This window comes from Styela clava, chromosome 15, assembly GCF_964204865.1.
Source record: "Styela clava chromosome 15, kaStyClav1.hap1.2, whole genome shotgun sequence".
Lineage (NCBI taxonomy): Eukaryota > Metazoa > Chordata > Ascidiacea > Stolidobranchia > Styelidae > Styela > Styela clava.
In genome coordinates this window covers 8141480-8164221 of record NC_135264.1, presented here as the reverse complement: position 1 = coordinate 8164221, position 22742 = coordinate 8141480, and the positions used below count along the sequence as shown (strand labels likewise).

General features: G+C 46.8%; 73 non-coding genes and 41 pseudogenes across 73 annotated transcripts; all 114 read left to right on the top strand.

Annotated features, from left to right (window-relative positions):
* The first annotated feature begins 64 nt into the window (after nt 1-64).
* On the top strand, nt 65-183 carry LOC144415580 (5S ribosomal RNA). The gene has a single exon (XR_013471472.1). It is a non-coding gene; the product is annotated as a 5S ribosomal RNA (ribosomal RNA).
* An 81-nt stretch (nt 184-264) lies between these two features.
* LOC144412412 (5S ribosomal RNA) lies at nt 265-373 on the top strand (annotated as a pseudogene).
* Nucleotides 374-454: 81 nt separating this feature from the next.
* Nucleotides 455-573, top strand: LOC144412102 (5S ribosomal RNA; annotated as a pseudogene).
* An 81-nt stretch (nt 574-654) lies between these two features.
* LOC144416539 (5S ribosomal RNA) lies at nt 655-773 on the top strand. The gene has a single exon (XR_013472432.1). It is a non-coding gene; the product is annotated as a 5S ribosomal RNA (ribosomal RNA).
* Nucleotides 774-854: 81 nt separating this feature from the next.
* Nucleotides 855-973, top strand: LOC144415579 (5S ribosomal RNA). The gene has a single exon (XR_013471471.1). It is a non-coding gene; the product is annotated as a 5S ribosomal RNA (ribosomal RNA).
* Nucleotides 974-1054: 81 nt separating this feature from the next.
* LOC144412411 (5S ribosomal RNA) lies at nt 1055-1163 on the top strand (annotated as a pseudogene).
* Nucleotides 1164-1244: 81 nt separating this feature from the next.
* LOC144412101 (5S ribosomal RNA) lies at nt 1245-1363 on the top strand (annotated as a pseudogene).
* Nucleotides 1364-1444: 81 nt separating this feature from the next.
* LOC144414907 (5S ribosomal RNA) lies at nt 1445-1563 on the top strand. Its single transcript, XR_013470798.1, has one exon. It is a non-coding gene; the product is annotated as a 5S ribosomal RNA (ribosomal RNA).
* An 81-nt stretch (nt 1564-1644) lies between these two features.
* LOC144415487 (5S ribosomal RNA) lies at nt 1645-1763 on the top strand. Its single transcript, XR_013471379.1, has one exon. It is a non-coding gene; the product is annotated as a 5S ribosomal RNA (ribosomal RNA).
* An 81-nt stretch (nt 1764-1844) lies between these two features.
* LOC144414740 (5S ribosomal RNA) lies at nt 1845-1963 on the top strand. Its single transcript, XR_013470630.1, has one exon. It is a non-coding gene; the product is annotated as a 5S ribosomal RNA (ribosomal RNA).
* Nucleotides 1964-2044: 81 nt separating this feature from the next.
* On the top strand, nt 2045-2163 carry LOC144414635 (5S ribosomal RNA). The gene has a single exon (XR_013470524.1). It is a non-coding gene; the product is annotated as a 5S ribosomal RNA (ribosomal RNA).
* Nucleotides 2164-2248: 85 nt separating this feature from the next.
* LOC144417364 (5S ribosomal RNA) lies at nt 2249-2367 on the top strand. The gene has a single exon (XR_013473257.1). It is a non-coding gene; the product is annotated as a 5S ribosomal RNA (ribosomal RNA).
* Nucleotides 2368-2448: 81 nt separating this feature from the next.
* LOC144415723 (5S ribosomal RNA) lies at nt 2449-2567 on the top strand. Its single transcript, XR_013471616.1, has one exon. It is a non-coding gene; the product is annotated as a 5S ribosomal RNA (ribosomal RNA).
* An 81-nt stretch (nt 2568-2648) lies between these two features.
* LOC144414063 (5S ribosomal RNA) lies at nt 2649-2767 on the top strand. The gene has a single exon (XR_013469954.1). It is a non-coding gene; the product is annotated as a 5S ribosomal RNA (ribosomal RNA).
* An 81-nt stretch (nt 2768-2848) lies between these two features.
* LOC144417640 (5S ribosomal RNA) lies at nt 2849-2967 on the top strand (annotated as a pseudogene).
* Nucleotides 2968-3048: 81 nt separating this feature from the next.
* LOC144414061 (5S ribosomal RNA) lies at nt 3049-3167 on the top strand. The gene has a single exon (XR_013469952.1). It is a non-coding gene; the product is annotated as a 5S ribosomal RNA (ribosomal RNA).
* Nucleotides 3168-3248: 81 nt separating this feature from the next.
* LOC144417673 (5S ribosomal RNA) lies at nt 3249-3367 on the top strand (annotated as a pseudogene).
* An 81-nt stretch (nt 3368-3448) lies between these two features.
* On the top strand, nt 3449-3567 carry LOC144417591 (5S ribosomal RNA; annotated as a pseudogene).
* Nucleotides 3568-3648: 81 nt separating this feature from the next.
* Nucleotides 3649-3757, top strand: LOC144412409 (5S ribosomal RNA; annotated as a pseudogene).
* An 81-nt stretch (nt 3758-3838) lies between these two features.
* On the top strand, nt 3839-3957 carry LOC144411927 (5S ribosomal RNA; annotated as a pseudogene).
* Nucleotides 3958-4038: 81 nt separating this feature from the next.
* LOC144414060 (5S ribosomal RNA) lies at nt 4039-4157 on the top strand. The gene has a single exon (XR_013469951.1). It is a non-coding gene; the product is annotated as a 5S ribosomal RNA (ribosomal RNA).
* Nucleotides 4158-4238: 81 nt separating this feature from the next.
* LOC144415486 (5S ribosomal RNA) lies at nt 4239-4357 on the top strand. The gene has a single exon (XR_013471378.1). It is a non-coding gene; the product is annotated as a 5S ribosomal RNA (ribosomal RNA).
* An 81-nt stretch (nt 4358-4438) lies between these two features.
* On the top strand, nt 4439-4557 carry LOC144417089 (5S ribosomal RNA). The gene has a single exon (XR_013472982.1). It is a non-coding gene; the product is annotated as a 5S ribosomal RNA (ribosomal RNA).
* Nucleotides 4558-4638: 81 nt separating this feature from the next.
* Nucleotides 4639-4757, top strand: LOC144417229 (5S ribosomal RNA). Its single transcript, XR_013473122.1, has one exon. It is a non-coding gene; the product is annotated as a 5S ribosomal RNA (ribosomal RNA).
* Nucleotides 4758-4842: 85 nt separating this feature from the next.
* LOC144417370 (5S ribosomal RNA) lies at nt 4843-4961 on the top strand. The gene has a single exon (XR_013473263.1). It is a non-coding gene; the product is annotated as a 5S ribosomal RNA (ribosomal RNA).
* Nucleotides 4962-5042: 81 nt separating this feature from the next.
* Nucleotides 5043-5161, top strand: LOC144418037 (5S ribosomal RNA; annotated as a pseudogene).
* Nucleotides 5162-5242: 81 nt separating this feature from the next.
* On the top strand, nt 5243-5361 carry LOC144414984 (5S ribosomal RNA). Its single transcript, XR_013470876.1, has one exon. It is a non-coding gene; the product is annotated as a 5S ribosomal RNA (ribosomal RNA).
* Nucleotides 5362-5442: 81 nt separating this feature from the next.
* Nucleotides 5443-5561, top strand: LOC144414517 (5S ribosomal RNA). The gene has a single exon (XR_013470407.1). It is a non-coding gene; the product is annotated as a 5S ribosomal RNA (ribosomal RNA).
* Nucleotides 5562-5642: 81 nt separating this feature from the next.
* LOC144415485 (5S ribosomal RNA) lies at nt 5643-5761 on the top strand. The gene has a single exon (XR_013471377.1). It is a non-coding gene; the product is annotated as a 5S ribosomal RNA (ribosomal RNA).
* Nucleotides 5762-5842: 81 nt separating this feature from the next.
* Nucleotides 5843-5961, top strand: LOC144417560 (5S ribosomal RNA; annotated as a pseudogene).
* An 81-nt stretch (nt 5962-6042) lies between these two features.
* LOC144414633 (5S ribosomal RNA) lies at nt 6043-6161 on the top strand. The gene has a single exon (XR_013470522.1). It is a non-coding gene; the product is annotated as a 5S ribosomal RNA (ribosomal RNA).
* Nucleotides 6162-6246: 85 nt separating this feature from the next.
* LOC144417297 (5S ribosomal RNA) lies at nt 6247-6365 on the top strand. Its single transcript, XR_013473190.1, has one exon. It is a non-coding gene; the product is annotated as a 5S ribosomal RNA (ribosomal RNA).
* Nucleotides 6366-6446: 81 nt separating this feature from the next.
* Nucleotides 6447-6565, top strand: LOC144416466 (5S ribosomal RNA). Its single transcript, XR_013472359.1, has one exon. It is a non-coding gene; the product is annotated as a 5S ribosomal RNA (ribosomal RNA).
* An 81-nt stretch (nt 6566-6646) lies between these two features.
* Nucleotides 6647-6765, top strand: LOC144417639 (5S ribosomal RNA; annotated as a pseudogene).
* An 81-nt stretch (nt 6766-6846) lies between these two features.
* LOC144415575 (5S ribosomal RNA) lies at nt 6847-6965 on the top strand. The gene has a single exon (XR_013471467.1). It is a non-coding gene; the product is annotated as a 5S ribosomal RNA (ribosomal RNA).
* Nucleotides 6966-7046: 81 nt separating this feature from the next.
* Nucleotides 7047-7165, top strand: LOC144414059 (5S ribosomal RNA). Its single transcript, XR_013469950.1, has one exon. It is a non-coding gene; the product is annotated as a 5S ribosomal RNA (ribosomal RNA).
* Nucleotides 7166-7246: 81 nt separating this feature from the next.
* On the top strand, nt 7247-7365 carry LOC144418425 (5S ribosomal RNA; annotated as a pseudogene).
* Nucleotides 7366-7446: 81 nt separating this feature from the next.
* On the top strand, nt 7447-7565 carry LOC144415618 (5S ribosomal RNA). Its single transcript, XR_013471510.1, has one exon. It is a non-coding gene; the product is annotated as a 5S ribosomal RNA (ribosomal RNA).
* Nucleotides 7566-7646: 81 nt separating this feature from the next.
* Nucleotides 7647-7765, top strand: LOC144416450 (5S ribosomal RNA). Its single transcript, XR_013472343.1, has one exon. It is a non-coding gene; the product is annotated as a 5S ribosomal RNA (ribosomal RNA).
* An 81-nt stretch (nt 7766-7846) lies between these two features.
* Nucleotides 7847-7965, top strand: LOC144416135 (5S ribosomal RNA). Its single transcript, XR_013472029.1, has one exon. It is a non-coding gene; the product is annotated as a 5S ribosomal RNA (ribosomal RNA).
* Nucleotides 7966-8046: 81 nt separating this feature from the next.
* On the top strand, nt 8047-8165 carry LOC144418082 (5S ribosomal RNA; annotated as a pseudogene).
* An 81-nt stretch (nt 8166-8246) lies between these two features.
* On the top strand, nt 8247-8365 carry LOC144414951 (5S ribosomal RNA). Its single transcript, XR_013470843.1, has one exon. It is a non-coding gene; the product is annotated as a 5S ribosomal RNA (ribosomal RNA).
* An 81-nt stretch (nt 8366-8446) lies between these two features.
* Nucleotides 8447-8555, top strand: LOC144412408 (5S ribosomal RNA; annotated as a pseudogene).
* An 81-nt stretch (nt 8556-8636) lies between these two features.
* LOC144412099 (5S ribosomal RNA) lies at nt 8637-8755 on the top strand (annotated as a pseudogene).
* An 81-nt stretch (nt 8756-8836) lies between these two features.
* LOC144414058 (5S ribosomal RNA) lies at nt 8837-8955 on the top strand. The gene has a single exon (XR_013469949.1). It is a non-coding gene; the product is annotated as a 5S ribosomal RNA (ribosomal RNA).
* An 81-nt stretch (nt 8956-9036) lies between these two features.
* On the top strand, nt 9037-9155 carry LOC144416828 (5S ribosomal RNA). Its single transcript, XR_013472721.1, has one exon. It is a non-coding gene; the product is annotated as a 5S ribosomal RNA (ribosomal RNA).
* Nucleotides 9156-9236: 81 nt separating this feature from the next.
* On the top strand, nt 9237-9355 carry LOC144414057 (5S ribosomal RNA). Its single transcript, XR_013469948.1, has one exon. It is a non-coding gene; the product is annotated as a 5S ribosomal RNA (ribosomal RNA).
* Nucleotides 9356-9441: 86 nt separating this feature from the next.
* LOC144415318 (5S ribosomal RNA) lies at nt 9442-9560 on the top strand. The gene has a single exon (XR_013471210.1). It is a non-coding gene; the product is annotated as a 5S ribosomal RNA (ribosomal RNA).
* An 81-nt stretch (nt 9561-9641) lies between these two features.
* LOC144414056 (5S ribosomal RNA) lies at nt 9642-9760 on the top strand. The gene has a single exon (XR_013469947.1). It is a non-coding gene; the product is annotated as a 5S ribosomal RNA (ribosomal RNA).
* Nucleotides 9761-9841: 81 nt separating this feature from the next.
* LOC144415009 (5S ribosomal RNA) lies at nt 9842-9960 on the top strand. Its single transcript, XR_013470901.1, has one exon. It is a non-coding gene; the product is annotated as a 5S ribosomal RNA (ribosomal RNA).
* Nucleotides 9961-10041: 81 nt separating this feature from the next.
* Nucleotides 10042-10160, top strand: LOC144418380 (5S ribosomal RNA; annotated as a pseudogene).
* An 81-nt stretch (nt 10161-10241) lies between these two features.
* On the top strand, nt 10242-10360 carry LOC144417406 (5S ribosomal RNA). The gene has a single exon (XR_013473299.1). It is a non-coding gene; the product is annotated as a 5S ribosomal RNA (ribosomal RNA).
* Nucleotides 10361-10441: 81 nt separating this feature from the next.
* Nucleotides 10442-10560, top strand: LOC144415384 (5S ribosomal RNA). The gene has a single exon (XR_013471276.1). It is a non-coding gene; the product is annotated as a 5S ribosomal RNA (ribosomal RNA).
* Nucleotides 10561-10641: 81 nt separating this feature from the next.
* LOC144417627 (5S ribosomal RNA) lies at nt 10642-10760 on the top strand (annotated as a pseudogene).
* Nucleotides 10761-10841: 81 nt separating this feature from the next.
* On the top strand, nt 10842-10960 carry LOC144415578 (5S ribosomal RNA). The gene has a single exon (XR_013471470.1). It is a non-coding gene; the product is annotated as a 5S ribosomal RNA (ribosomal RNA).
* Nucleotides 10961-11041: 81 nt separating this feature from the next.
* LOC144412673 (5S ribosomal RNA) lies at nt 11042-11150 on the top strand (annotated as a pseudogene).
* Nucleotides 11151-11231: 81 nt separating this feature from the next.
* LOC144412098 (5S ribosomal RNA) lies at nt 11232-11350 on the top strand (annotated as a pseudogene).
* An 81-nt stretch (nt 11351-11431) lies between these two features.
* Nucleotides 11432-11550, top strand: LOC144414055 (5S ribosomal RNA). The gene has a single exon (XR_013469946.1). It is a non-coding gene; the product is annotated as a 5S ribosomal RNA (ribosomal RNA).
* An 81-nt stretch (nt 11551-11631) lies between these two features.
* Nucleotides 11632-11750, top strand: LOC144415484 (5S ribosomal RNA). Its single transcript, XR_013471376.1, has one exon. It is a non-coding gene; the product is annotated as a 5S ribosomal RNA (ribosomal RNA).
* An 81-nt stretch (nt 11751-11831) lies between these two features.
* LOC144415979 (5S ribosomal RNA) lies at nt 11832-11950 on the top strand. The gene has a single exon (XR_013471873.1). It is a non-coding gene; the product is annotated as a 5S ribosomal RNA (ribosomal RNA).
* Nucleotides 11951-12031: 81 nt separating this feature from the next.
* On the top strand, nt 12032-12150 carry LOC144416532 (5S ribosomal RNA). Its single transcript, XR_013472425.1, has one exon. It is a non-coding gene; the product is annotated as a 5S ribosomal RNA (ribosomal RNA).
* Nucleotides 12151-12235: 85 nt separating this feature from the next.
* Nucleotides 12236-12354, top strand: LOC144412440 (5S ribosomal RNA; annotated as a pseudogene).
* Nucleotides 12355-12435: 81 nt separating this feature from the next.
* LOC144415722 (5S ribosomal RNA) lies at nt 12436-12554 on the top strand. The gene has a single exon (XR_013471615.1). It is a non-coding gene; the product is annotated as a 5S ribosomal RNA (ribosomal RNA).
* An 81-nt stretch (nt 12555-12635) lies between these two features.
* Nucleotides 12636-12754, top strand: LOC144415788 (5S ribosomal RNA). The gene has a single exon (XR_013471681.1). It is a non-coding gene; the product is annotated as a 5S ribosomal RNA (ribosomal RNA).
* Nucleotides 12755-12835: 81 nt separating this feature from the next.
* LOC144417638 (5S ribosomal RNA) lies at nt 12836-12954 on the top strand (annotated as a pseudogene).
* Nucleotides 12955-13035: 81 nt separating this feature from the next.
* Nucleotides 13036-13154, top strand: LOC144414054 (5S ribosomal RNA). Its single transcript, XR_013469945.1, has one exon. It is a non-coding gene; the product is annotated as a 5S ribosomal RNA (ribosomal RNA).
* An 81-nt stretch (nt 13155-13235) lies between these two features.
* LOC144417672 (5S ribosomal RNA) lies at nt 13236-13354 on the top strand (annotated as a pseudogene).
* Nucleotides 13355-13435: 81 nt separating this feature from the next.
* Nucleotides 13436-13544, top strand: LOC144412407 (5S ribosomal RNA; annotated as a pseudogene).
* Nucleotides 13545-13625: 81 nt separating this feature from the next.
* Nucleotides 13626-13744, top strand: LOC144411926 (5S ribosomal RNA; annotated as a pseudogene).
* Nucleotides 13745-13825: 81 nt separating this feature from the next.
* Nucleotides 13826-13944, top strand: LOC144414441 (5S ribosomal RNA). Its single transcript, XR_013470331.1, has one exon. It is a non-coding gene; the product is annotated as a 5S ribosomal RNA (ribosomal RNA).
* An 81-nt stretch (nt 13945-14025) lies between these two features.
* LOC144415483 (5S ribosomal RNA) lies at nt 14026-14144 on the top strand. The gene has a single exon (XR_013471375.1). It is a non-coding gene; the product is annotated as a 5S ribosomal RNA (ribosomal RNA).
* An 81-nt stretch (nt 14145-14225) lies between these two features.
* Nucleotides 14226-14344, top strand: LOC144417088 (5S ribosomal RNA). Its single transcript, XR_013472981.1, has one exon. It is a non-coding gene; the product is annotated as a 5S ribosomal RNA (ribosomal RNA).
* Nucleotides 14345-14425: 81 nt separating this feature from the next.
* On the top strand, nt 14426-14544 carry LOC144417228 (5S ribosomal RNA). Its single transcript, XR_013473121.1, has one exon. It is a non-coding gene; the product is annotated as a 5S ribosomal RNA (ribosomal RNA).
* Nucleotides 14545-14629: 85 nt separating this feature from the next.
* LOC144417369 (5S ribosomal RNA) lies at nt 14630-14748 on the top strand. The gene has a single exon (XR_013473262.1). It is a non-coding gene; the product is annotated as a 5S ribosomal RNA (ribosomal RNA).
* An 81-nt stretch (nt 14749-14829) lies between these two features.
* LOC144417637 (5S ribosomal RNA) lies at nt 14830-14948 on the top strand (annotated as a pseudogene).
* Nucleotides 14949-15029: 81 nt separating this feature from the next.
* On the top strand, nt 15030-15147 carry LOC144417119 (5S ribosomal RNA). The gene has a single exon (XR_013473012.1). It is a non-coding gene; the product is annotated as a 5S ribosomal RNA (ribosomal RNA).
* An 81-nt stretch (nt 15148-15228) lies between these two features.
* LOC144417635 (5S ribosomal RNA) lies at nt 15229-15347 on the top strand (annotated as a pseudogene).
* Nucleotides 15348-15428: 81 nt separating this feature from the next.
* LOC144414053 (5S ribosomal RNA) lies at nt 15429-15547 on the top strand. The gene has a single exon (XR_013469944.1). It is a non-coding gene; the product is annotated as a 5S ribosomal RNA (ribosomal RNA).
* Nucleotides 15548-15628: 81 nt separating this feature from the next.
* Nucleotides 15629-15747, top strand: LOC144417671 (5S ribosomal RNA; annotated as a pseudogene).
* Nucleotides 15748-15828: 81 nt separating this feature from the next.
* On the top strand, nt 15829-15947 carry LOC144415482 (5S ribosomal RNA). The gene has a single exon (XR_013471374.1). It is a non-coding gene; the product is annotated as a 5S ribosomal RNA (ribosomal RNA).
* An 81-nt stretch (nt 15948-16028) lies between these two features.
* LOC144412406 (5S ribosomal RNA) lies at nt 16029-16137 on the top strand (annotated as a pseudogene).
* Nucleotides 16138-16218: 81 nt separating this feature from the next.
* LOC144411925 (5S ribosomal RNA) lies at nt 16219-16337 on the top strand (annotated as a pseudogene).
* Nucleotides 16338-16418: 81 nt separating this feature from the next.
* Nucleotides 16419-16537, top strand: LOC144414440 (5S ribosomal RNA). Its single transcript, XR_013470330.1, has one exon. It is a non-coding gene; the product is annotated as a 5S ribosomal RNA (ribosomal RNA).
* An 81-nt stretch (nt 16538-16618) lies between these two features.
* Nucleotides 16619-16737, top strand: LOC144415480 (5S ribosomal RNA). Its single transcript, XR_013471372.1, has one exon. It is a non-coding gene; the product is annotated as a 5S ribosomal RNA (ribosomal RNA).
* An 81-nt stretch (nt 16738-16818) lies between these two features.
* LOC144417086 (5S ribosomal RNA) lies at nt 16819-16937 on the top strand. Its single transcript, XR_013472979.1, has one exon. It is a non-coding gene; the product is annotated as a 5S ribosomal RNA (ribosomal RNA).
* An 81-nt stretch (nt 16938-17018) lies between these two features.
* On the top strand, nt 17019-17137 carry LOC144417227 (5S ribosomal RNA). Its single transcript, XR_013473120.1, has one exon. It is a non-coding gene; the product is annotated as a 5S ribosomal RNA (ribosomal RNA).
* Nucleotides 17138-17222: 85 nt separating this feature from the next.
* LOC144417367 (5S ribosomal RNA) lies at nt 17223-17341 on the top strand. The gene has a single exon (XR_013473260.1). It is a non-coding gene; the product is annotated as a 5S ribosomal RNA (ribosomal RNA).
* An 81-nt stretch (nt 17342-17422) lies between these two features.
* On the top strand, nt 17423-17541 carry LOC144417634 (5S ribosomal RNA; annotated as a pseudogene).
* An 81-nt stretch (nt 17542-17622) lies between these two features.
* On the top strand, nt 17623-17740 carry LOC144418094 (5S ribosomal RNA; annotated as a pseudogene).
* An 81-nt stretch (nt 17741-17821) lies between these two features.
* LOC144417340 (5S ribosomal RNA) lies at nt 17822-17940 on the top strand. The gene has a single exon (XR_013473234.1). It is a non-coding gene; the product is annotated as a 5S ribosomal RNA (ribosomal RNA).
* Nucleotides 17941-18021: 81 nt separating this feature from the next.
* On the top strand, nt 18022-18140 carry LOC144415479 (5S ribosomal RNA). The gene has a single exon (XR_013471371.1). It is a non-coding gene; the product is annotated as a 5S ribosomal RNA (ribosomal RNA).
* An 81-nt stretch (nt 18141-18221) lies between these two features.
* On the top strand, nt 18222-18340 carry LOC144417559 (5S ribosomal RNA; annotated as a pseudogene).
* Nucleotides 18341-18421: 81 nt separating this feature from the next.
* Nucleotides 18422-18540, top strand: LOC144414632 (5S ribosomal RNA). The gene has a single exon (XR_013470521.1). It is a non-coding gene; the product is annotated as a 5S ribosomal RNA (ribosomal RNA).
* An 85-nt stretch (nt 18541-18625) lies between these two features.
* Nucleotides 18626-18744, top strand: LOC144417296 (5S ribosomal RNA). Its single transcript, XR_013473189.1, has one exon. It is a non-coding gene; the product is annotated as a 5S ribosomal RNA (ribosomal RNA).
* An 81-nt stretch (nt 18745-18825) lies between these two features.
* Nucleotides 18826-18944, top strand: LOC144414052 (5S ribosomal RNA). The gene has a single exon (XR_013469943.1). It is a non-coding gene; the product is annotated as a 5S ribosomal RNA (ribosomal RNA).
* An 81-nt stretch (nt 18945-19025) lies between these two features.
* Nucleotides 19026-19144, top strand: LOC144417633 (5S ribosomal RNA; annotated as a pseudogene).
* Nucleotides 19145-19225: 81 nt separating this feature from the next.
* Nucleotides 19226-19344, top strand: LOC144415574 (5S ribosomal RNA). The gene has a single exon (XR_013471466.1). It is a non-coding gene; the product is annotated as a 5S ribosomal RNA (ribosomal RNA).
* Nucleotides 19345-19425: 81 nt separating this feature from the next.
* LOC144414834 (5S ribosomal RNA) lies at nt 19426-19544 on the top strand. The gene has a single exon (XR_013470724.1). It is a non-coding gene; the product is annotated as a 5S ribosomal RNA (ribosomal RNA).
* An 80-nt stretch (nt 19545-19624) lies between these two features.
* LOC144418424 (5S ribosomal RNA) lies at nt 19625-19743 on the top strand (annotated as a pseudogene).
* Nucleotides 19744-19824: 81 nt separating this feature from the next.
* LOC144414903 (5S ribosomal RNA) lies at nt 19825-19943 on the top strand. The gene has a single exon (XR_013470794.1). It is a non-coding gene; the product is annotated as a 5S ribosomal RNA (ribosomal RNA).
* An 81-nt stretch (nt 19944-20024) lies between these two features.
* LOC144412907 (5S ribosomal RNA) lies at nt 20025-20133 on the top strand (annotated as a pseudogene).
* Nucleotides 20134-20214: 81 nt separating this feature from the next.
* LOC144412097 (5S ribosomal RNA) lies at nt 20215-20333 on the top strand (annotated as a pseudogene).
* Nucleotides 20334-20414: 81 nt separating this feature from the next.
* LOC144414050 (5S ribosomal RNA) lies at nt 20415-20533 on the top strand. Its single transcript, XR_013469941.1, has one exon. It is a non-coding gene; the product is annotated as a 5S ribosomal RNA (ribosomal RNA).
* Nucleotides 20534-20614: 81 nt separating this feature from the next.
* LOC144416798 (5S ribosomal RNA) lies at nt 20615-20733 on the top strand. Its single transcript, XR_013472691.1, has one exon. It is a non-coding gene; the product is annotated as a 5S ribosomal RNA (ribosomal RNA).
* An 81-nt stretch (nt 20734-20814) lies between these two features.
* Nucleotides 20815-20933, top strand: LOC144414049 (5S ribosomal RNA). Its single transcript, XR_013469940.1, has one exon. It is a non-coding gene; the product is annotated as a 5S ribosomal RNA (ribosomal RNA).
* An 81-nt stretch (nt 20934-21014) lies between these two features.
* On the top strand, nt 21015-21133 carry LOC144416260 (5S ribosomal RNA). The gene has a single exon (XR_013472153.1). It is a non-coding gene; the product is annotated as a 5S ribosomal RNA (ribosomal RNA).
* An 81-nt stretch (nt 21134-21214) lies between these two features.
* LOC144415833 (5S ribosomal RNA) lies at nt 21215-21333 on the top strand. Its single transcript, XR_013471727.1, has one exon. It is a non-coding gene; the product is annotated as a 5S ribosomal RNA (ribosomal RNA).
* An 81-nt stretch (nt 21334-21414) lies between these two features.
* On the top strand, nt 21415-21533 carry LOC144418351 (5S ribosomal RNA; annotated as a pseudogene).
* Nucleotides 21534-21614: 81 nt separating this feature from the next.
* Nucleotides 21615-21733, top strand: LOC144412941 (5S ribosomal RNA; annotated as a pseudogene).
* Nucleotides 21734-21814: 81 nt separating this feature from the next.
* LOC144414610 (5S ribosomal RNA) lies at nt 21815-21933 on the top strand. Its single transcript, XR_013470499.1, has one exon. It is a non-coding gene; the product is annotated as a 5S ribosomal RNA (ribosomal RNA).
* An 81-nt stretch (nt 21934-22014) lies between these two features.
* LOC144412405 (5S ribosomal RNA) lies at nt 22015-22123 on the top strand (annotated as a pseudogene).
* Nucleotides 22124-22204: 81 nt separating this feature from the next.
* LOC144412652 (5S ribosomal RNA) lies at nt 22205-22323 on the top strand (annotated as a pseudogene).
* An 81-nt stretch (nt 22324-22404) lies between these two features.
* On the top strand, nt 22405-22523 carry LOC144416800 (5S ribosomal RNA). Its single transcript, XR_013472693.1, has one exon. It is a non-coding gene; the product is annotated as a 5S ribosomal RNA (ribosomal RNA).
* An 81-nt stretch (nt 22524-22604) lies between these two features.
* LOC144415806 (5S ribosomal RNA) lies at nt 22605-22723 on the top strand. The gene has a single exon (XR_013471700.1). It is a non-coding gene; the product is annotated as a 5S ribosomal RNA (ribosomal RNA).
* Nucleotides 22724-22742: the final 19 nt, after the last annotated feature.

The following is a 22742-nucleotide window of genomic DNA, read 5'->3' as shown; positions in this document are numbered from 1 at the left end:
TCGATTTTGCTCTGTTTTCCAACAACTGCGAAATACAAATAGCCGAATAGACTACTACTTTATCGCCTACAACCATACCACGTTCAATGCACCCGATCTCGTTCGATCTCGGAAGTTAAGCAATGTCGGGCTCGGTTAGTACTTGCATGGGTGACCTGCTGGGAATACCGAGTGTCGTAGGCTTTTCGTCGCCGTTTCATTCGATTTTGCTCTGTTTTTCAACAACTGCGAAATACAAATAGCCGAATAGACTACTACTTTATCGCCTACAACCATACCACGTTGAATGCACTCGATCTCGGAAGTTAAGCAATGTCGGGCTCGGTTAGTACTTGCATGGGTGACCGGCTGGGAATACCGAGTGTCGTAGGCTTTTTGTCGCCGTTTCATTCGATTTTGCTCTGTTTTCCAACAACTGCAAAATACAAATAGCCGAATAGACTACTACTTTATCGCCTACAACCATACCACGTTGAATGCACCCGTTATCGTTCGATCTCGGAAGTTAAGCAATGTCAGGCTCGGTTAGTACTTGCATGGGTGACCGGCTGGGAATACCGAGTGTCGTAGGCTTTTCATCGCCGTTTCATTCGATTTTGCTCTGTTTTCCAACAACTGCGAAATACAAATAGCCGAATAGACTACTACTTTATCGCCTACAACCATACCACGTTGAATGCACCCGATCTCGTTCGATCTCGGAAGTTAAGCAATGTCGGGCTCGGTTAGTACTTGCACGGGTGACCGGCAGGGAATACCGAGTGTCGTAGGCTTTTCGTCGCCGTTTCATTCGATTTTGCTCTGTTTTCCAACAACTGCGAAATACAAATAGCCGAATAGACTACTACTTTATCGCCTACAACCATACCACGTTCAATGCACCCGATCTCGTTCGATCTCGGAAGTTAAGCAATGTCGGGCTCGGTTAGTACTTGCATGGGTGACCTGCTGGGAATACCGAGTGTCGTAGGCTTTTCGTCGCCGTTTCATTCGATTTTGCTCTGTTTTTCAACAACTGCGAAATACAAATAGCCGAATAGACTACTACTTTATCGCCTACAACCATACCACGTTGAATGCACTCGATCTCGGAAGTTAAGCAATGTCGGGCTCGGTTAGTACTTGCATGGGTGACCGGCTGGGAATACCGAGTGTCGTAGGCTTTTTGTCGCCGTTTCATTCGATTTTGCTCTGTTTTCCAACAACTGCAAAATACAAATAGCCGAATAGACTACTACTTTATCGCCTACAACCATACCACGTTGAATGCACCCGTTATCGTTCGATCTCGGAAGTTAAGCAATGTCAGGCTCGGTTAGTACTTGCATGGGTGACCGGCTGGGAATACCGAGTGTCGTAGGCTTTTCATCGCCGTTTCATTCGATTTTGCTCTGTTTTCCAACAACTGCGAAATACAAATTGCCGAATAGACTACTACTTTATCGCCTACAACCATACCACGTTGAATGCACCCGATCTCGTTCGATCTCGGAAGTTAAGCAATGTCGGGCTCGGTTAGTACTTGCATGGGTGACCGGCAGGGAATACCGAGTGTCGTAGGCTTTTCGTCGCCGTTTCATTCGATTTTGCTCTGTTTTCCAACAACTGCGAAATACAAATAGCCGAATAGACTACTACTTTATCGCCTACAACCATACCACGTCGAATGCACCCGATCTCGTTCGATCTCGGAAGTTAAGCAATGTCGGGCTCGGTTAGTACTTGCATGGGTGACCGGCTGGGAATACCGAGTGTCGTAGGCTTTTCGTCGCCGCTTCATTCGATTTTGCTCTGTTTTCCAACAACTGCAAAATACAAATAGCCGAATAGACTACTACTTTATTGCCTACAACCATACCACGTTGAATGCACCCGATCTCGTTCGATCTCGGAAGTTAAGCAATGTCGGGCTCGGTTAGTACTTGCATGGGTGACCGGCTGGGAATATCGAGTGTCGTAGGCTTTTCGTCGCCGTTTCATTCGATTTTGCTCTGTTTTCCAACAACTGCGAAATACAAATAGCCGAATAGACTACTACTTTATTGCCTACAACCATACCACGTTGAATGCACCCGATCTCGTTCGATCTCGGAAGTTAAGCAATGTCGGGCTCGGTTAGTACTTGCATGGGTGACCGGCCGGGAATACCGAGTGTCGTAGGCTTTTTTTTCGTCGCCGTTCCATTCGTTTTTTCTATGTTTTCTAACAACTGCAAAATACAAATAGCAGAACAGACTACTACTTTATCGACTACAACCATACCACGTTGAATGCACCCGATCTCGTTCGATCTCGGAAGTTAAGCAATGTCGGGCTCGGTTAGTACTGGCATGGGTGACCGGCTGGGAATACAGAGTGTCGTAGGCTTTTCGTCGCCGCTTCATTCGATTTTGCTCTGTTTTCCAACAACTGCAAAATACAAATACCCGAATAGACTACTACTTTATCGCCTACAACCATACCACGTTGAATGCACCCGATCTCGTTCGATCTAGGAAGTTAAGCAATGTCGGGCTCGGTTAGTACTTGCATGGGTGACCGCCTGGGAATACCGAGTGTCGTAGGCTTTTCGTCGCCGTTTCATTCGATTTTGCTCTGTTTTCCAACAACTGCGAAATACAAATAGCCGAATAGACTACTACTTTATCGCCTACAACCATACCACGTTGAATGCACCCGATCTCGTTCGATCTCGGAAGTTAAGCAATGTCGGGCTCGGTTAGTACTTGCATGGGTGACCGGCTGGGAATACCGAGTGTCGTAGGCTTTTCGTCGCCGTTTCATTCGATTTTGCTCTGTTTTCCAACAACTGCGAAATACAAATAGCCGAATAGACTACTACTTTATCGCCTACAACCATACCACGTTGAATGCACCCGATCTCGTTCGATCTCGGAAGTTAAGCAATGTCGGGCTCGGTTAGTACTTGCATGGGTGACAGGCTGGGAATACCGAGTGTCGTAGACTTTTTGTCGCCGTTTCATTCGATTTTGCTCTGTTTTCCAACAAAAGCAAAATACAAATAGCCGAATAGACTACTACTTTATCGCCTACAACCATACCACGTTGAATGCACCCGATCTCGTTCGATCTCGGAAGTTAAGCAATGTCGGGCTCGGTTAGTACTTGCATGGGTGACCGGCTGGGAATACCGAGTGTCGTAGGCTTTTCGTCGCCGTTTCATTCGATTTTGCTCTGTTTTCCAACAACTGCGAAATACAAATAGCCGAATAGACTATTACTTTATCGCCTACAACCATACCACGTTGAATGCACCCGATCTCGTTCGATCTCGGAAGTTGGGCAATGTCGGGCTCGGTTAGTACTTGCATGGGTGACCGGCTGGGAATACCGAGTGTCGTAGGCTTTTCGTCGCCGTTTCATTCGATTTTGCTCTGTTTTCCAACAACTGCGAAATACAAATAGCCGAATTGACTACTACTTTATCGCCTACAACCATACCATGTCGAATGCACCCGATCTTGTTCGATCTCGGAAGTTAAGCAATGTCGGGCTCGGTTAGTACTTGCATGGGTGACCGGCTGGGAATACCGAGTGTCGTAGGCTTTTCGTCGCCGTTTCATTCGATTTTGCTCTGTTTTCCAACAACTGCGAAATACAAATAGCCGAATAGACTACTACTTCATCGCCTACAACCATACCACGTTGAATGCACTCGATCTCGGAAGTTAAGCAATGTCGGGCTCGGTTAGTACTTGCATGGGTGACCGGCTGGGAATACCGAGTGTCGTAGGCTTTTTGTCGCCGTTTCATTCGATTTTGCTCTGTTTTCCAACAACTGCGAAATACAAATAGCCGAATAGACTACTACTTCATCGCCTACAACCATACCACGTTGAATGCACCCGTTATCGTTCGATCTCGGAAGTTAAGCAATGTCAGGCTCGGTTAGTACTTGCATGGGTGACCGACTGGGAATACCGAGTGTCGTAGGCTTTTCATCGCCGTTTCATTCGATTTTGCTCTGTTTTCCAACAACTGCGAAATACAAATAGCCGAATAGACTACTACTTTATCGCCTACAACCATACCACGTTGAATGCACCCGATCTCGTTCGATCTCGGAAGTTAAGCAATGTCGGGCTCGGTTAGTACTTGCATGGGTGACCGGCTGGGAATACCGAGTGTCGTAGGCTTTTCGTCGCCGTTTCATTCGATTTTGCTCTGCTTTCCAACAACTGCGAAATACAAATAGCCGAATAGACTACTACTTTATCGCCTACAACCATACCACGTCGAATGCACCCGATCTCGTTCGATCTCGGAAGTTAAGCAATGTCGGGCTCGGTTAGTACTTGCATGGGTGACCGGCTGGGAATACCGAGTGTCGTAGGCTTTTCGTCGCCGCTTCATTCGATTTTGCTCTGTTTTCCAACAACTGCAAAATACAAATAGCCGAATAGACTACTACTTTATCGCCTACACCCATACCACGTTGAATGCACCCGATCTCGTTCGATCTCGGAAGTTAAGCAATGTCGGGCTCGGTTAGTACTTGCATGGGTGACCGGCTGGGAATACCGAGTATCGTAGGTTTTCCGTCGCCGTTTTATTCGATTTTGCTCTGTTTTCCAACAACTGCGAAATACAAATAGCCGAATAGACTACCACTTTATTGCCTACAACCATACCACGTTGAATGCACCCGATCTCGTTCGATCTAGGAAGTTAAGCAATGTCGGGCTCGGTTAGTACTTGCATGGGTGACCGGCCGGGAATACCGAGTGTCGTAGGCTTTTTTTTCGTCGCCGTTCCATTCGTTTTTTCTATGTTTTCTAACAACTGCAAAATACAAATAGCAGAACAGACTACTACTTTATCGACTACAACCATACCACGTTGAATGCACCCGATCTCGTTCGATCTCGGAAGTTAAGCAATGTCGGGCTCGGTTAGTACTTGCATGGGTGACCGGCTGGGAATACCGAGTGTCTTAGGCTTTTCGTCGCCGTTTCATTCGATTTTGCTCTGTTTTCCAAAAACTGCGAAATACAAATAGCCGAATAGACTACTACTTTATCGCCTACAACCATACCACGTTTAATGCACCCGATCTCGTTCGATCTCGGAAGTTAAGCAATGTCGGGCTCGGTTAGTACTTGCATGGGTGACAGGCTGGGAATACCGAGTGTCGTAGACTTTTTGTCGCCGTTTCATTCGATTTTGCTCTGTTTTCCAACAACTGCAAAATACAAATAGCCGAATAGACTACTACTTTATCGCCTACAACCATACCACGTTGAATGCACCCGATCTCGTTCGATCTCGGAAGTTAAGCAATGTCGGGCTCGGTTAGTACTTGCATGGGTGACCGGCTGCGAATACCGAGTGTCGTAGGCTTTTCGTCGCCGTTTCATTCGATTTTGCTCTGTTTTCCAACAACTGCGAAATACAAATAGCCGAATAGACTACTACTTTATCGCCTACAACCATACCACGTTGAATGCACCCGATCTCGTTCGATCTCGGAAGTTAAGCAATGTCGGGCTCGGTTAGTACTTGCATGGGTGACCGGCTGAGAATACCGAGTGTCGTAGGCTTTTCGTCGCCGTTTCATTCGATTTTGCTCTGTTTTCCAACAACTGCGAAATACAAATAGCCGAATAGACTACTACTTTATCGCCTACAACCATACCACGTCGAATGCACCCGATCTCGTTCGATCTCGGAAGTTAAGCAATGTCGGGCTCGGTTAGTACTTGCATGGGTGACCGGCTGGGAATACCGAGTGTCGTAGGCTTTTCGTCGCCGCTTCATTCGATTTTGCTCTGTTTTCCAACAACTGCAAAATACAAATAGCCGAATAGACTACTACTTTATCGCCTACAACCATACCACTCTGAATGCACCCGATCTCGTTCGATCTCGGAAGTTAAGCAATGTCGGGCTCGGTTAGTACTTGCATGGGTGACCGGCTGGGATTACCGAGTGTCGTAGGCTTTTCGTCGCCGTTTCATTCGATTTTGCTCTGTTTTCCAACAACTGCGAAATACAAATAACCGAATAGACTACTACTTTATTGCCTACAACCATACCACGTTGAATGCACCCGATCTCGTTCGATCTCGGAAGTTAAGCAATGTCGGGCTCGGTTAGTACTTGCATGGGTGACCGGCCGGGAATACCGAGTGTCGTAGGCTTTTTTTTCGTCGCCGTTACATTCGTTTTTTCTATGTTTTCTAACAACTGCAAAATACAAATAGCAGAACAGACTACTACTTTATCGACTACAACCATACCACGTTGAATGCACCCGATCTCGTTCAATCTCGGAAGTTAAGCAATGTCGGGCTCGGTTAGTACTTGCATGGGTGACCGGCTGGGAATACCGAGTGTCGTAGGCTTCTCGTCGCCGTTTCATTCGATTTTGCTCTGTTTTCCAACAACAGCGAAATACAAATAGCCGAATAGACTACTACTTTATCGCCTACAACCATACCACGTTGAATGCACCCGATCTCGTTCGATCTCGGAAGTTAAGCAATGTCGGGCTCGGTTAGTACTTGCATGGGTGACCGGCTTTGAATACCGAGTGTCGTAGGCTTTTCGTCGCCGTTTCATTCGATTTTGCTCTGTTTTCCAACAACTGCGAAATACAAATAGCCGAATAGACTACTACTTTATCGCCTACAACCATACCACGTTGAATGCACCCGATCTCGTTCGATCTCGGAAGTTAAGCAATGTCGGGCTCGGTTAGTACTTGCATGGGTGACAGGCTGGGAATACCGAGTGTCGTAGACTTTTTGTCGCCGTTTCATTCGATTTTGCTCTGTTTTCCAACAACTGCGAAATACAAATAGCCGAATAGACTACTACTTTATCGCCTACAACCATACCACGTTGAATGCACCCGATCTCGTTCGATCTCGGAAGTTAACCAATGTCGGGCTCGGTTAGTACTTGCATGGGTGACCGGCTGGGAATACCGAGTGTCGTAGGCTTTTCGTCGCCGTTTCATTCGATTTTGCTCTGTTTTCCAACAACTGCGAAATACAAATAGCCGAATAGACTACTACTTTATCGCCTACAACCATACCACGTTGAATGCACCCGATCTCGTTCGATCTCGGAAGTTAAGCAATGTCGGGCTCGGTTAGTACTTGCATGGGTGACCGGCTGGGAATACCGAGTGTCGTAGGCTTTTTGTCGCCGTTTCACTCGATTTTGCTCTGTTTTCCAACAACTGCGAAATACAAATAGCCGAATACACTACTACTTTATCGCCTACAACCATACCACGTTGAATGCACCCGTTATTGTTCGATCTCGGAAGTTAAGCAATGTCGGGCTCGGTTAGTACTTGCATGGGTGACCGGCTGGGAATACCGAGTGTCGTAGGCTTTTCGTCGCCGTTTCATTCGATTTTGCTCTGTTTTCCAACAACTGCGAAATACAAATAGCCGAATAGACTACTACTTTATCGCCTACAACCATACCACGTTGAATGCACCCGATCTCGTTCGATCTCGGAAGTTAAGCAATGTCGGGCTCGGTTAGTACTTGCATGGGTGACCGGCTGGGAATACCGAGTGTCGTAAGCTTTTCGTCGTCGTTTCATTCGATTTTGCTGTGTTTTCTAACAACTGCGAAATAGAAATAGCCGAATAGACTACTACTTCATCGCCTACAACCATACCACGTTGAATGCTCCCGATCTTGTTCGATCTCGGAAGTTAAGCAATGTCGGGCTTGGTTAGTACTTGCATGGGTGACCGGCTGGGAATACCGAGTGTCGTAGGCTTCTCGTCGCCGTTTCATTCGATTTTGCTCTGTTTTCTAACAACTGCGAAATACAAATAGCCGAATAGACTACTACTTTATCGCCTACAACCATACCACGTTGAATGCACCCGATCTCGTTCGATCTCTGAAGTTAAGCAATGTCGGGCTCGGTTAGTACTTGCATGGGTGACCGGCTGGGAATACCGAGTGTCGTAGGCTTTTTGTCGCCGTTTCACTCGATTTTGCTCTGTTTTCCAACGACTGCGAAATACAAATAGCCGAATACACTACTACTTTATCGCCTACAACCATACCACGTTGAATGCACCCGTTATCGTTCGATCTCGGAAGTTAAGCAATGTCGGGCTCGGTTAGTACTCGCATGGGTGACCGGCTGGGAATACCGAGTGTCGTAGGCTTTTCGTCGCCGTTTCATTCGATTTTGCTCTGTTTTCCAACAACTGCGAAATACAAATAGCCGAATAGACTACTACTTTATCGCCTACAACCATACCACGTTGAATGCACCCGATCTCGTTCGATCTCGGAAGTTAAGCAATGTCGGGCTCGGTTAGTACTTGCATGGGTGATCTGCTGGGAATACCGAGTGTCGTAGGCTTTTCGTCGCCGTTTCATTCGATTTTGCTCTGTTTTCCAACAACTGCGAAATACAAATAGCCGAATAGACTACTACTTTATCGCCTACAACCATACCACGTTGAATGCACTCGATCTCGGAAGTTAAGCAATGTCGGGCTCGGTTAGTACTTGCATGGGTGACCGGCTGGGAATACCGAGTGTCGTAGGCTTTTTGTCGCCGTTTCATTCGATTTTGCTCTGTTTTCCAACAACTGCGAAATACAAATAGCCGAATAGACTACTACTTTACCGCCTACAACCATACCACGTTGAATGCACCCGTTATCGTTCGATCTCGGAAGTTAAGCAATGTCAGGCTCGGTTAGTACTTGCATGGGTGACCGGCTGGGAATACCGAGTGTCGTAGGCTTTTCGTCGCCGTTTCATTCGATTTTGCTCTGTTTTCCAACAACTGCGAAATACAAATAGCCGAATAGACTACTACTTTATCGCCTACAACCATACCACGTTGAATGCACCCGATCTCGTTCGATCTCGGAAGTTAAGCAATGTCGGGCTCGGTTAGTACTTGCATGGGTGACCGGCTGGGAATACCGAGTGTCGTAGGCTTTTCGTCGCCGCTTCATTCGATTTTGCTCTGTTTTCCAACAACTGCAAAATACAAATAGCCGAATAGACTACTACTTTATCGCCTACAACCATACCACGATGAATGCACCCGATCTCGTTCGATCTCGGAAGTTAAGCAATGTCGGGCTCGGTTAGTACTTGCATGGGTGACCGGCTTGGAATACCGAGTGTCGTAGGCTTTTCGTCGCCGTTTCATTCGATTTTGCTCTGTTTTCCAACAACTGCGAAATACAAATAGCCGAATAGACTACTACTTTATTGCCTACAACCATACCACGTTGAATGCACCCGATCTCGTTCGATCTCGGAAGTTAAGCAATGTCGGGCTCGGTTAGTACTTGCATGGGTGACCGGCTGGGAATACCGAGTGTCGTAGGCTTTTTTTTTCGTCGCCGTTCCATTCGTTTTTTCTCTGTTTTCTAACAACTGCAAAATACAAATAGCAGAACAGACTACTACTTTATCGACTACAACCATACCACGTTGAATGCACCCGATCTCGTTCGATCTCGGAAGTTAAGCAATGTCGGGCTCGGTTAGTACTTGCATGGGTGACCGGCTGGGAATACCGAGTGTCGTAGGCTTTTCGTCGCCGCTTCATTCGATTTTGCTCTGTTTTCCAACAACTGCAAAATACAAATAGCCGAATAGACTACTACTTTATCGCCTACAACCATACCACGTTGAATGCACCCGATCTCGTTCGATCTCGGAAGTTAAGCAATGTCGGGCTCGGTTAGTACTTGCATGGGTGACCGGCTGGGAATACCGAGTGTCGTAGGCTTTTCGTCGCCGTTTCATTCGATTTTGCTCTGTTTTCCAACAACTGCGAAATACAAATAGCCGAATAGACTACTACTTTAACGCCTACAACCATACCACGTTGAATGCACCCGATCTCGTTCGATCTCGGAAGTTAAGCAATGTCGGGCTCGGTTAGTACTTGCATGGGTGACCGGCTGGGAAAACCGAGTGTCGTAGGTTTTTCGTCGCCGTTTCATTCGATTTTGCTCTGTTTTCCAACAACTGCGAAATACAAATAGCCGAATAGACTACTACTTTATCGCCTACAACCATACCACGTTGAATGCACCCGATATCGTTCGATCTCGGCAGTTAAGCAATGTCGGGCTCGGTTAGTACTTGCATGGGTGACAGGCTGGGAATACCGAGTGTCGTAGGCTTTTTGTCGCCGTTTCATTCGATTTTGCTCTGTTTTCCAACAACTGCGAAATACAAATAGCCGAATAGACTACTACTTTATCGCCTACAACCATACCACGCTGAATGCACCCGATCTCGTTCGATCTCGGAAGTTAAGCAATGTCGGGCTCGGTTAGTACTTGCATGAGTGACCGGCTGGGAATACCGAGTGTCGTAGGCTTTTCGTCGCCGTTTCATTCGATTTTGCTCTTTTTTCCAACAACTGCGAAATACAAATAGCCGAATAGACTACTACTTTATCGCCTACAACCATACCACGTTGAATGCACCCGATCTCGTTCGATCTCGAAAGTTAAGCAATGTCGGGCTCGGTTAGTACTTGCATGGGTGACCGGCTGGGAATACCGAGTGTCGTAGGCTTTTTGTCGCCGTTTCACTCGATTTTGCTCTGTTTTCCAACAACTGCGAAATACAAATAGCCGAATACACTACTACTTTATTGCCTACGACCATACCACGTTGAATGCACCCGTTATCGTTCGATCTCGGAAGTTAAGCAATGTCGGGCTCGGTTAGTACTTGCATGGGTGACCGGCTTGGAATACCGAGTGTCGTAGGCTTTTCGTCGCCGTTTCATTCGATTTTGCTCTGTTTTCCAACAACTGCGAAATACAAATAGCCGAATAGACTACTACTTTATCGCCTACAACCATACCACGTTCAATGCACCCGATCTCGTTCGATCTCGGAAGTTAAGCAATGTCGGGCTCGGTTAGTACTTGCATGGGTGACCTGCTGGGAATACCGAGTGTCGTAGGCTTTTCGTCGCCGTTTCATTCGATTTTGCTCTGTTTTTCAACAACTGCGAAATACAAATAGCCGAATAGACTACTACTTTATCGCCTACAACCATACCACGTTGAATGCACTCGATCTCGGAAGTTAAGCAATGTCGGGCTCGGTTAGTACTTGCATGGGTGACCGGCTGGGAATACCGAGTGTCGTAGGTTTTTTGTCGCCGTTTCATTCGATTTTGCTCTGTTTTCCAACAACTGCAAAATACAAATAGCCGAATAGACTACTACTTTATCGCCTACAACCATACCACGTTGAATGCACCCGTTATCGTTCGATCTCGGAAGTTAAGCAATGTCAGGCTCGGTTAGTACTTGCATGGGTGACCGGCTGGGAATACCGAGTGTCGTAGGCTTTTCATCGCCGTTTCATTCGATTTTGCTCTGTTTTCCAACAACTGCGAAATACAAATAGCCGAATAGACTACTACTTTATCGCCTACAACCATACCACGTTGAATGCACCCGATCTCGTTCGATCTCGGAAGTTAAGCAATGTCGGGCTCGGTTAGTACTTGCATGGGTGACCGGCTGGGAATACCGAGTGTCGTAGGCTTTTCGTCGCCGTTTCATTCGATTTTGCTCTGTTTTCCAACAACTGCGAAATACAAATAGCCGAATAGACTACTACTTTATCGCCTACAACCATACCACGTCGAATGCACCCGATCTCGTTCGATCTCGGAAGTTAAGCAATGTCGGGCTCGGTTAGTACTTGCATGGGTGACCGGCTGGGAATACCGAGTGTCGTAGGCTTTTCGTCGCCGCTTCATTCGATTTTGCTCTGTTTACCAACAACTGCAAAATACAAATAGCCGAATAGACTACTACTTTATTGCCTACAACCATACCACGTTGAATGCACCCGATCTCGTTCGATCTCGGAAGTTAAGCAATGTCGGGCTCGGTTAGTACTTGCATGGGTGACCGGCTGGGAATATCGAGTATCGTAGGCTTTTCGTCGCCGTTTCATTCGATTTTGCTCTGTTTTCCAACAACTGCGAAATACAAATAGCCGAATAGACTACTACTTTATTCCCTACAACCATACCACGTTGAATGCACCCGATCTCGTTCGATCTCGGAAGTTAAGCAATGTCGGGCTCGGTTAGTACTTGCATGGGTGACCGGCCGGGAATACCGAGTGTCGTAGGCTTTTTTTTCGTCGCCGTTCCATTCGTTTTTTCTATGTTTTCTAACAACTGCAAAATACAAATAGCAGAACAGACTACTACTTTATCGACTACAACCATACCACGTTGAATGCACCCGATCTCGTTCGATCTCGGAAGTTAGGAAATGTCGGGCTCGGTTAGTACTGGCATGGGTGACCGGCTGGGAATACAGAGTGTCGTAGGCTTTTCGTCGCCGCTTCATTCGATTTTGCTCTGTTTTCCAACAACTGCAAAATACAAATACCCGAATAGACTACTACTTTATCGCCTACAACCATACCACGTTGAATGCACCCGATCTCGTTCGATCTAGGAAGTTAAGCAATGTCGGGCTCGGTTAGTACTTGCATGGGTGACCGCCTGGGAATACCGAGTGTCGTAGGCTTTTCGTCGCCGTTTCATTCGATTTTGCTCTGTTTTCCAACAACTGCGAAATACAAATAGCCGAATAGACTACTACTTTATCGCCTACAACCATACCACGTGGAATGCACCCGATCTCGTTCGATCTCGGAAGTTAAGCAATGTCGGGCTCGGTTAGTACTTGCATGGGTGACCGGCTGGGAATACCGAGTGTCGTAGGCTTTTCGTCGCCGTTTCATTCGATTTTGCTCTGTTTTCCAACAACTGCGAAATACAAATAGCCGAATAGACTACTACTTTATCGCCTACAACCATACCACGTTGAATGCACCCGATCTCGTTCGATCTCGGAAGTTAAGCAATGTCGGGCTCGGTTAGTACTTGCATGGGTGACAGGCTGGGAATACCGAGTGTCGTAGACTTTTTGTCGCCGTTTCATTCGATTTTGCTCTGTTTTCCAACAAAAGCAAAATACAAATAGCCGAATAGACTACTACTTTATCGCCTACAACCATACCACGTTGAATGCACCCGATCTCGTTCGATCTCGGAAGTTAAGCAATGTCGGGCTCGGTTAGTACTTGCATGGGTGACCGGCTGGGAATACCGAGTGTCGTAGGCTTTTCGTCGCCGTTTCATTCGATTTTGCTCTGTTTTCCAACAACTGCGAAATACAAATAGCCGAATAGACTATTACTTTATCGCCTACAACCATACCACGTTGAATGCACCCGATCTCGTTCGATCTCGGAAGTTGGGCAATGTCGGGCTCGGTTAGTACTTGCATGGGTGACCGGCTGGGAATACCGAGTGTCGTAGGCTTTTCGTCGCCGTTTCATTCGATTTTGCTCTGTTTTCCAACAACTGCGAAATACAAATAGCCGAATGGACTACTACTTCATCGCCTACAACCATACCACGTTGAATGCACTCGATCTCGGAAGTTAAGCAATGTCGGGCTCGGTTAGTACTTGCATGGGTGACCGGCTGGGAATACCGAGTGTCGTAGGCTTTTTGTCGCCGTTTCATTCGATTTTGCTCTGTTTTCCAACAACTGCGAAATACAAATACCCGAATAGACTACTACTTCATCGCCTACAACCATACCACGTTGAATGCACCCGTTATCGTTCGATCTCGGAAGTTAAGCAATGTCAGGCTCGGTTAGTACTTGCATGGGTGACCGACTGGGAATACCGAGTGTCGTAGGCTTTTCATCGCCGTTTCATTCGATTTTGCTCTGTTTTCCAACAACTGCGAAATACAAATAGCCGAATAGACTACTACTATATCGCCTACGACCATACCACGTTGAATGCACCCGATCTCGTTCAATCTCGGAAGTTAAGCAATGTCGGGCTCGGTTAGTACTTGCATGGGTGACCGGCTGGGAATACCGAGTGTCGTAGGCTTTTCGTCGCCGTTTCATTCGATTTTGCTCTGCTTTCCAACAACTGCGAAATACAAATAGCCGAATAGACTACTACTTTATCGCCTACAACCATACCACGTCGAATGCACCCGATCTCGTTCGATCTCGGAAGTTAAGCAATGTCGGGCTCGGTTAGTACTTGCATGGGTGACCGGCTGGGAATACCGAGTGTCGTAGGCTTTTCGTCGCCGCTTCATTCGATTTTGCTCTGTTTTCCAACAACTGCAAAATACAAATAGCCGAATAGACTACTACTTTATCGCCTACACCCATACCACGTTGAATGCACCCGATCTCGTTCGATCTCGGAAGTTAAGCAATGTCGGGCTCGGTTAGTACTTGCATGGGTGACCGGCTGGGAATACCGAGTATCGTAGGTTTTCCGTCGCCGTTTTATTCGATTTTGCTCTGTTTTCCAACAACTGCGAAATACAAATAGCCGAATAGACTACCACTTTATTGCCTACAACCATACCACGTTGAATGCACCCGATCTCGTTCGATCTAGGAAGTTAAGCAATGTCGGGCTCGGTTAGTACTTGCATGGGTGACCGGCCGGGAATACCGAGTGTCGTAGGCTTTTTTTTCGTCGCCGTTCCATTCGTTTTTTCTATGTTTTCTAACAACTGCAAAATACAAATAGCAGAACAGACTACTACTTTATCGACTACAACCATACCACGTTGAATGCACCCGATCTCGTTCGATCTCGGAAGTTAAGCAATGTCGGGCTCGGTTAGTACTTGCATGGGTGACCGGCTGGGAATACCGAGTGTCTTAGGCTTTTCGTCGCCGTATCATTCGATTTTGCTCTGTTTTCCAAAAACTGCGAAATACAAATAGCCGAATAGACTACTACTTTATCGCCTACAACCATACCACGTTGAATGCACCCGATCTCGTTCGATCTCGGAAGTTAAGCAATGTCGGGCTCGGTTAGTACTTGCATGGGTGACAGGCTGGGAATACCGAGTGTCGTAGACTTTTTGTCGCCGTTTCATTCGATTTTGCTCTGTTTTCCAACAACTGCAAAATACAAATAGCCGAATAGACTACTACTTTATCGCCTACAACCATACCACGTTGAATGCACCCGATCTCGTTCGATCTCGGAAGTTAAGCAATGTCGGGCTCGGTTAGTACTTGCATGGGTGACCGGCTGCGAATACCGGTGTCGTAGGCTTTTCGTCGCCGTTTCATTCGATTTTGCTCTGTTTTCCAACAACTGCGAAATACAAATAGCCGAATAGACTACTACTTTATCGCCTACAACCATACCACGTTGAATGCACCCGATCTCGTTCGATCTCGGAAGTTAAGCAATGTCGGGCTCGGTTAGTACTTGCATGGGTGACAGGCTGGGAATACCGAGTGTCGTAGACTTTTTGTCGCCGTTTCATTCGATTTTGCTCTGTTTTCCAACAAAAGCAAAATACAAATAGCCGAATAGACTACTACTTTATCGCCTACAACCATACCACGTTGAATGCACCCGATCTCGTTCGATCTCGGAAGTTAAGCAATGTCGGGCTCGGTTAGTACTTGCATGGGTGACCGGCTGGGAATACCGAGTGTCGTAGGCTTTTCGTCGCCGTTTCATTCGATTTTGCTCTGTTTTCCAACAACTGCGAAATACAAATAGCCGAATAGACTATTACTTTATCGCCTACAACCATACCACGTTGAATGCACCCGATCTCGTTCGATCTCGGAAGTTGGGCAATGTCGGGCTCGGTTAGTACTTGCATGGGTGACCGGCTGGGAATACCGAGTGTCGTAGGCTTTTCGTCGCCGTTTCATTCGATTTTGCTCTGTTTTCCAACAACTGCGAAATACAAATAGCCGAATTGACTACTACTTTATCGCCTACAACCATACCACGTCGAATGCACCCGATCTCGTTCGATCTCGGAAGTTAAGCAATGTCGGGCTCGGTTAGTACTTGCATGGGTGACCGGCTGGGAATACCGAGTGTCGTAGGCTTTTCGTCGCCGTTTCATTCGATTTTGCTCTGTTTTCCAACAACTGCGAAATACAAATAGCCGAATGGACTACTACTTCATCGCCTACAACCATACCACGTTGAATGCACTCGATCTCGGAAGTTAAGCAATGTCGGGCTCGGTTAGTACTTGCATGGGTGACCGGCTGGGAATACCGAGTGTCGTAGGCTTTTTGTCGCCGTTTCATTCGATTTTGCTCTGTTTTCCAACAACTGCGAAATACAAATACCCGAATAGACTACTACTTCATCGCCTACAACCATACCACGTTGAATGCACCCGTTATCGTTCGATCTCGGAAGTTAAGCAATGTCAGGCTCGGTTAGTACTTGCATGGGTGACCGACTGGGAATACCGAGTGTCGTAGGCTTTTCATCGCCGTTTCATTCGATTTTGCTCTGTTTTCCAACAACTGCGAAATACAAATAGCCGAATAGACTACTACTATATCGCCTACGACCATACCACGTTGAATGCACCCGATCTCGTTCAATCTCGGAAGTTAAGCAATGTCGGGCTCGGTTAGTACTTGCATGGGTGACCGGCTGGGAATACCGAGTGTCGTAGGCTTTTCGTCGCCGTTTCATTCGATTTTGCTCTGCTTTCCAACAACTGCGAAATACAAATAGCCGAATAGACTACTACTTTATCGCCTACAACCATACCACGTCGAATGCACCCGATCTCGTTCGATCTCGGAAGTTAAGCAATGTCGGGCTCGGTTAGTACTTGCATGGGTGACCGGCTGGGAATACCGAGTGTCGTAGGCTTTTCGTCGCCGCTTCATTCGATTTTGCTCTGTTTTCCAACAACTGCAAAATACAAATAGCCGAATAGACTACTACTTTATCGCCTACACCCATACCACGTTGAATGCACCCGATCTCGTTCGATCTCGGAAGTTAAGCAATGTCGGGCTCGGTTAGTACTTGCATGGGTGACCGGCTGGGAATACCGAGTATCGTAGGTTTTCCGTCGCCGTTTTATTCGATTTTGCTCTGTTTTCCAACAACTGCGAAATACAAATAGCCGAATAGACTACCACTTTATTGCCTACAACCATACCACGTTGAATGCACCCGATCTCGTTCGATCTAGGAAGTTAAGCAATGTCGGGCTCGGTTAGTACTTGCATGGGTGACCGGCCGGGAATACCGAGTGTCGTAGGCTTTTTTTTCGTCGCCGTTCCATTCGTTTTTTCTATGTTTTCTAACAACTGCAAAATACAAATAGCAGAACAGACTACTACTTTATCGACTACAACCATACCACGTTGAATGCACCCGATCTCGTTCGATCTCGGAAGTTAAGCAATGTCGGGCTCGGTTAGTACTTGCATGGGTGACCGGCTGGGAATACCGAGTGTCTTAGGCTTTTCGTCGCCGTATCATTCGATTTTGCTCTGTTTTCCAAAAACTGCGAAATACAAATAGCCGAATAGACTACTACTTTATCGCCTACAACCATACCACGTTGAATGCACCCGATCTCGTTCGATCTCGGAAGTTAAGCAATGTCGGGCTCGGTTAGTACTTGCATGGGTGACAGGCTGGGAATACCGAGTGTCGTAGACTTTTTGTCGCCGTTTCATTCGATTTTGCTCTGTTTTCCAACAACTGCAAAATACAAATAGCCGAATAGACTACTACTTTATCGCCTACAACCATACCACGTTGAATGCACCCGATCTCGTTCGATCTCGGAAGTTAAGCAATGTCGGGCTCTGTTAGTACTTGCATGGGTGACCGGCTGCGAATACCGGTGTCGTAGGCTTTTCGTCGCCGTTTCATTCGATTTTGCTCTGTTTTCCAACAACTGCGAAATACAAATAGCCGAATAGACTACTACTTTATCGCCTACAACCATACCACGTTGAATGCACCCGATCTCGTTCGATCTCGGAAGTTAAGCAATGTCGGGCTCGGTTAGTACTTGCATTGGCGACCGGCTGAGAATACCGAGTGTCGTAGGCTTTTCGTCGCCGTTTCATTCGATTTTGCTCTGTTTTCCAACAACTGCGAAATACAAATAGCCGAATAGACTACTACTTTATCGCCTACAACCATACCACGTCGAATGCACCCGATCTCGTTCGATCTCGGAAGTTAAGCAATGTCGGGCTCGGTTAGTACTTGCATGGGTGACCGGCTGGGAATACCGAGTGTCGTAGGCTTTTCGTCGCCGCTTCATTCGATTTTGCTCTGTTTTCCAACAACTGCAAAATACAAATAGCCGAATAGACTACTACTTTATCGCCTACAACCATACCACTCTGAATGCACCCGATCTCGTTCGATCTCGGAAGTTAAGCAATGTCGGGCTCGGTTAGTACTTGCATGGGTGACCGGCTGGGATTACCGAGTGTCGTAGGCTTTTCGTCGCCGTTTCATTCGATTTTGCTCTGTTTTCCAACAACTGCGAAATACAAATAACCGAATAGACTACTACTTTATTGCCTACAACCATACCACGTTGAATGCACCCGATCTCGTTCGATCTCGGAAGTTAAGCAATGTCGGGCTCGGTTAGTACTTGCATGGGTGACCGGCCGGGAATACCGAGTGTCGTAGGCTTTTTTTTCGTCGCCGTTACATTCGTTTTTTCTATGTTTTCTAACAACTGCAAAATACAAATAGCAGAACAGACTACTACTTTATCGACTACAACCATACCACGTTGAATGCACCCGATCTCGTTCAATCTCGGAAGTTAAGCAATGTCGGGCTCGGTTAGTACTTGCATGGGTGACCGGCTGGGAATACCGAGTGTCGTAGGCTTCTCGTCGCCGTTTCATTCGATTTTGCTCTGTTTTCCAACAACAGCGAAATACAAATAGCCGAATAGACTACTACTTTATCGCCTACAACCATACCACGTTGAATGCACCCGATCTCGTTCGATCTCGGAAGTTAAGCAATGTCGGGCTCGGTTAGTACTTGCATGGGTGACCGGCTGGGAATACCGAGTGTCGTAGGCTTTTCGTCGCCGTTTCATTCGATTTTGCTCTGTTTTCCAACAACTGCGAAATACAAATAGCCGAATAGACTACTACTTTATCGCCTACAACCATACCACGTTGAATGCACCCGATCTCGTTCGATCTCGGAAGTTAAGCAATGTCGGGCTCGGTTAGTACTTGCATGGGTGACAGGCTGGGAATACCGAGTGTCGTAGACTTTTTGTCGCCGTTTCATTCGATTTTGCTCTGTTTTCCAACAACTGCGAAATACAAATAGCCGAATAGACTACTACTTTATCGCCTACAACCATACCACGTTGAATGCACCCGATCTCGTTCGATCTCGGAAGTTAACCAATGTCGGGCTCGGTTAGTACTTGCATGGGTGACCGGCTGGGAATACCGAGTGTCGTAGGCTTTTCGTCGCCGTTTCATTCGATTTTGCTCTGTTTTCCAACAACTGCGAAATACAAATAGCCGAATAGACTACTACTTTATCGCCTACAACCATACCACGTTGAATGCACCCGATCTCGTTCGATCTCGGAAGTTAAGCAATGTCGGGCTCGGTTAGTACTTGCATGGGTGACCGGCTGGGAATACCGAGTGTCGTAGGTTTTTGTCGCCGTTTCACTCGATTTTGCTCTGTTTTCCAACAACTGCGAAATACACATAGCCGAATACACTACTACTTTATCGCCTACAACCATACCACGTTGAATGCACCCGTTATTGTTCGATCTCGGAAGTTAAGCAATGTCGGGCTCGGTTAGTACTTGCATGGGTGACCGGCTGGGAATACCGAGTGTCGTAGGCTTTTCGTCGCCGTTTCATTCGATTTTGCTCTGTTTTCCAACAACTGCGAAATACAAATAGCCGAATAGACTACTACTTTATCGCCTACAACCATACCACGTTGAATGCACCCGATCTCGTTCGATCTCGGAAGTTAAGCAATGTCGGGCTCGGTTAGTACTTGCATGGGTGACCTGCTGGGAATACCGAGTGTCGTAGGCTTTTCGTCGCCGTTTCATTCGATTTTGCTCTGTTTTCCAACAACTGCGAAATACAAATAGCCGAATAGACTACTACTTTATCGCCTACAACCATACCACGTTGAATGCACTCGATCTCGGAAGTTAAGCAATGTCGGGCTCGGTTATTACTTGCATGGGTGACCGGCTGGGAATACCGAGTGTCGTAGGCTTTTTGTCGCCGTTTCATTCGATTTTGCTCTGTTTTCCAACAACTGCGAAATACAAATAGCCGAATAGACTACTACTTTATCGCCTACAACCATACCACGTTGAATGCACCCGTTATCGTTCGATCTCGGAAGTTAAGCAATGTCAGGCTCGGTTAGTACTTGCATGGGTGACCGGCTGGGAATACCGAGTGTCGTAGGCTTTTCGTCGCCGTTTCATTCGATTTTGCTCTGTTTTCCAACAACTGCGAAATACAAATAGCCGAATAGACTACTACTTTATCGCCTACAACCATACCACGTTGAATGCACCCGATCTCGTTCGATCTCGGAAGTTAAGCAATGTCGGGCTCGGTTAGTACTTGCATGGGTGACCGGCTGGGAATACCGAGTGTCGTAGGCTTTTCGTCGCCGTTTCATTCGATTTTGCTCTGTTTTCCAACAACTGCAAAATACAAATAGCCGACTAGACTACTACTTTATCGCCTACAACCATATCACGTCGAATGCACCCGATCTCGTTCGATCTCGGAAGTTAAGCAATGTCGGGCTCGGTTAGTACTTGCATGGGTGACCGGCTGGGAATACCGAGTGTCGTAGGCTTTTCGTCGCCGCTTCATTCGATTTTGCTCTGTTTTCCAACAACTGCAAAATACAAATAGCCGAATAGACTACTACTTTATCGCCTACAACCATACCACGTTGAATGCACCCGATCTCGTTCGATCTCGGAAGTTAAGCAATGTCGGGCTCGGTTAGTACTTGCATGGGTGACCGGCTGGGAATACCGAGTGTCGTAGGCTTTGCGTCGCCGTTTCATTCGATTTTGCTCTGTTTTCCAACAACTGCGAAATACAAATAGCCGAATAGACTACTACTTTATCGCCTACAACCATACCACGTTGAATGCACCCGATCTCGTTCGATCTCGGAAGTTAGGCAATGTCGGGCTCGGTTAGTACTTGCATGGGTGACCGGCTGGGAATACCGAGTGTCGTAGGCTTTTTGTCGCCGTTTCATTCGATTTTGCTCAGTTTTCCAACAACTGCGAAATACAAATAGCCGAATAGACTACTACTTTATTGCCTACAACCATACCACGTTGAATGCACCCGATCTTGTTCGATCTCGGAAGTTAAGCAATGTCGGGCTCGGTTAGTACTTGCATGGGTGACCGGCTGGGAATACCGAGTGTCGTAGGCTTTTCGTCGCCGTTTCATTCGATTTTGCTCTGTTTTCCAACAACTGCGAAATACAAATAGCCGAATAGACTACTACTTTATCGCCTACAACCATACCACGTTGAATGCACCCGATCTCGTTCGATCTCGGAAGTTAAGCAATGTCGGGCTCGGTTAGATGTTGCATGGGTGACCGGCTGGGAATACCGAGTGTCGTAGGCTTTTTGTGGCCGTTTCATTCGATTTTGCTCTGTTTTCCAACAACTGCGAAATACAAATAGCCGAATACACTACTACTTTATCGCTTACAACCATACCACGTTGAATGCACCCGTTATCGTTCGATCTCGGAAGTTAAGCAATGTCGTGCTCGGTTAGTACTTGCATGGGTGACCGGCTGGGTATACCGAGTGTCGTAGGCTTTTCGTCGCCGTTTCATTCGATTTTGCTCTGTTTTCCAACAACTGCGAAATACAAATAGCCGAATAGACTACTACTTTATCGCCTACAACCATACCACGTTGAATGCACCCGATCTCGTTCGATCTCGGAAGTTAAGCAATGTCGGGCTCGGTTAGTACTCCCATGGGTGACCTGCTGGGAATACCGAGTGTCGTAGGCTTTTCGTCGCCGTTTCATTCGATTTTGCTCTGTTTTCCAACAACTGCGAAATACAAATAGCCGAATAGACTACTACTTTATCGCCTACAACCATACCACGTTGAATGCACTCGATCTCGGAAGTTAAGCAATGTCGGGCTCGGTTAGTACTTGCATGGGTGACCGGCTGGGAATACCGAGTGTCGTAGGCTTTTTGTCGCCGTTTCATTCGATTTTGCTCTGTTTTCCAACAACTGCGAAATACAAATAGCCGAATAGACTACTACTTTATCGCCTACAACCATACCACGTTGAATGCACCCGTTATCGTTCGATCTCGGAAGTTAAGCAATGTCAGGCTCAGTTAGTACTTGCATGGGTGACCGGCTGGGAATACCGAGTGTCGTAGGCTTTTCGTCGCCGTTTCATTCGATTTTGCTCTGTTTTCCAACAACTGCGAAATACAAATAGCCGAATAGACTACTACTTTATCGCTTACAACCATACCACGTTGAATGCACCCGATCTCGTTCGATCTCGGAAGTTAAGCAATGTCGGGCTCGGTTAGTACTTGCATGGGTGACCGGCTGGGAATACCGAGTGTCGAAGGCTTTTCGTCGCCTTTTCATTCGATTTTGCACTGTTTTCCAACAACTGCGAAATACAAATAGCCGAATAGACTACTACTTTATCGCCTACAACCATACCACGTTGAATGCACCCGATCTCGTTCGATCTCGGAAGTTAAGCAATGTCGGGCTCGGTTAGTACTTGCATGGGTGACCGGCTGGAAATACCGAGTGTCGTAGGCTTTTCGTCGCCGTTTCATTC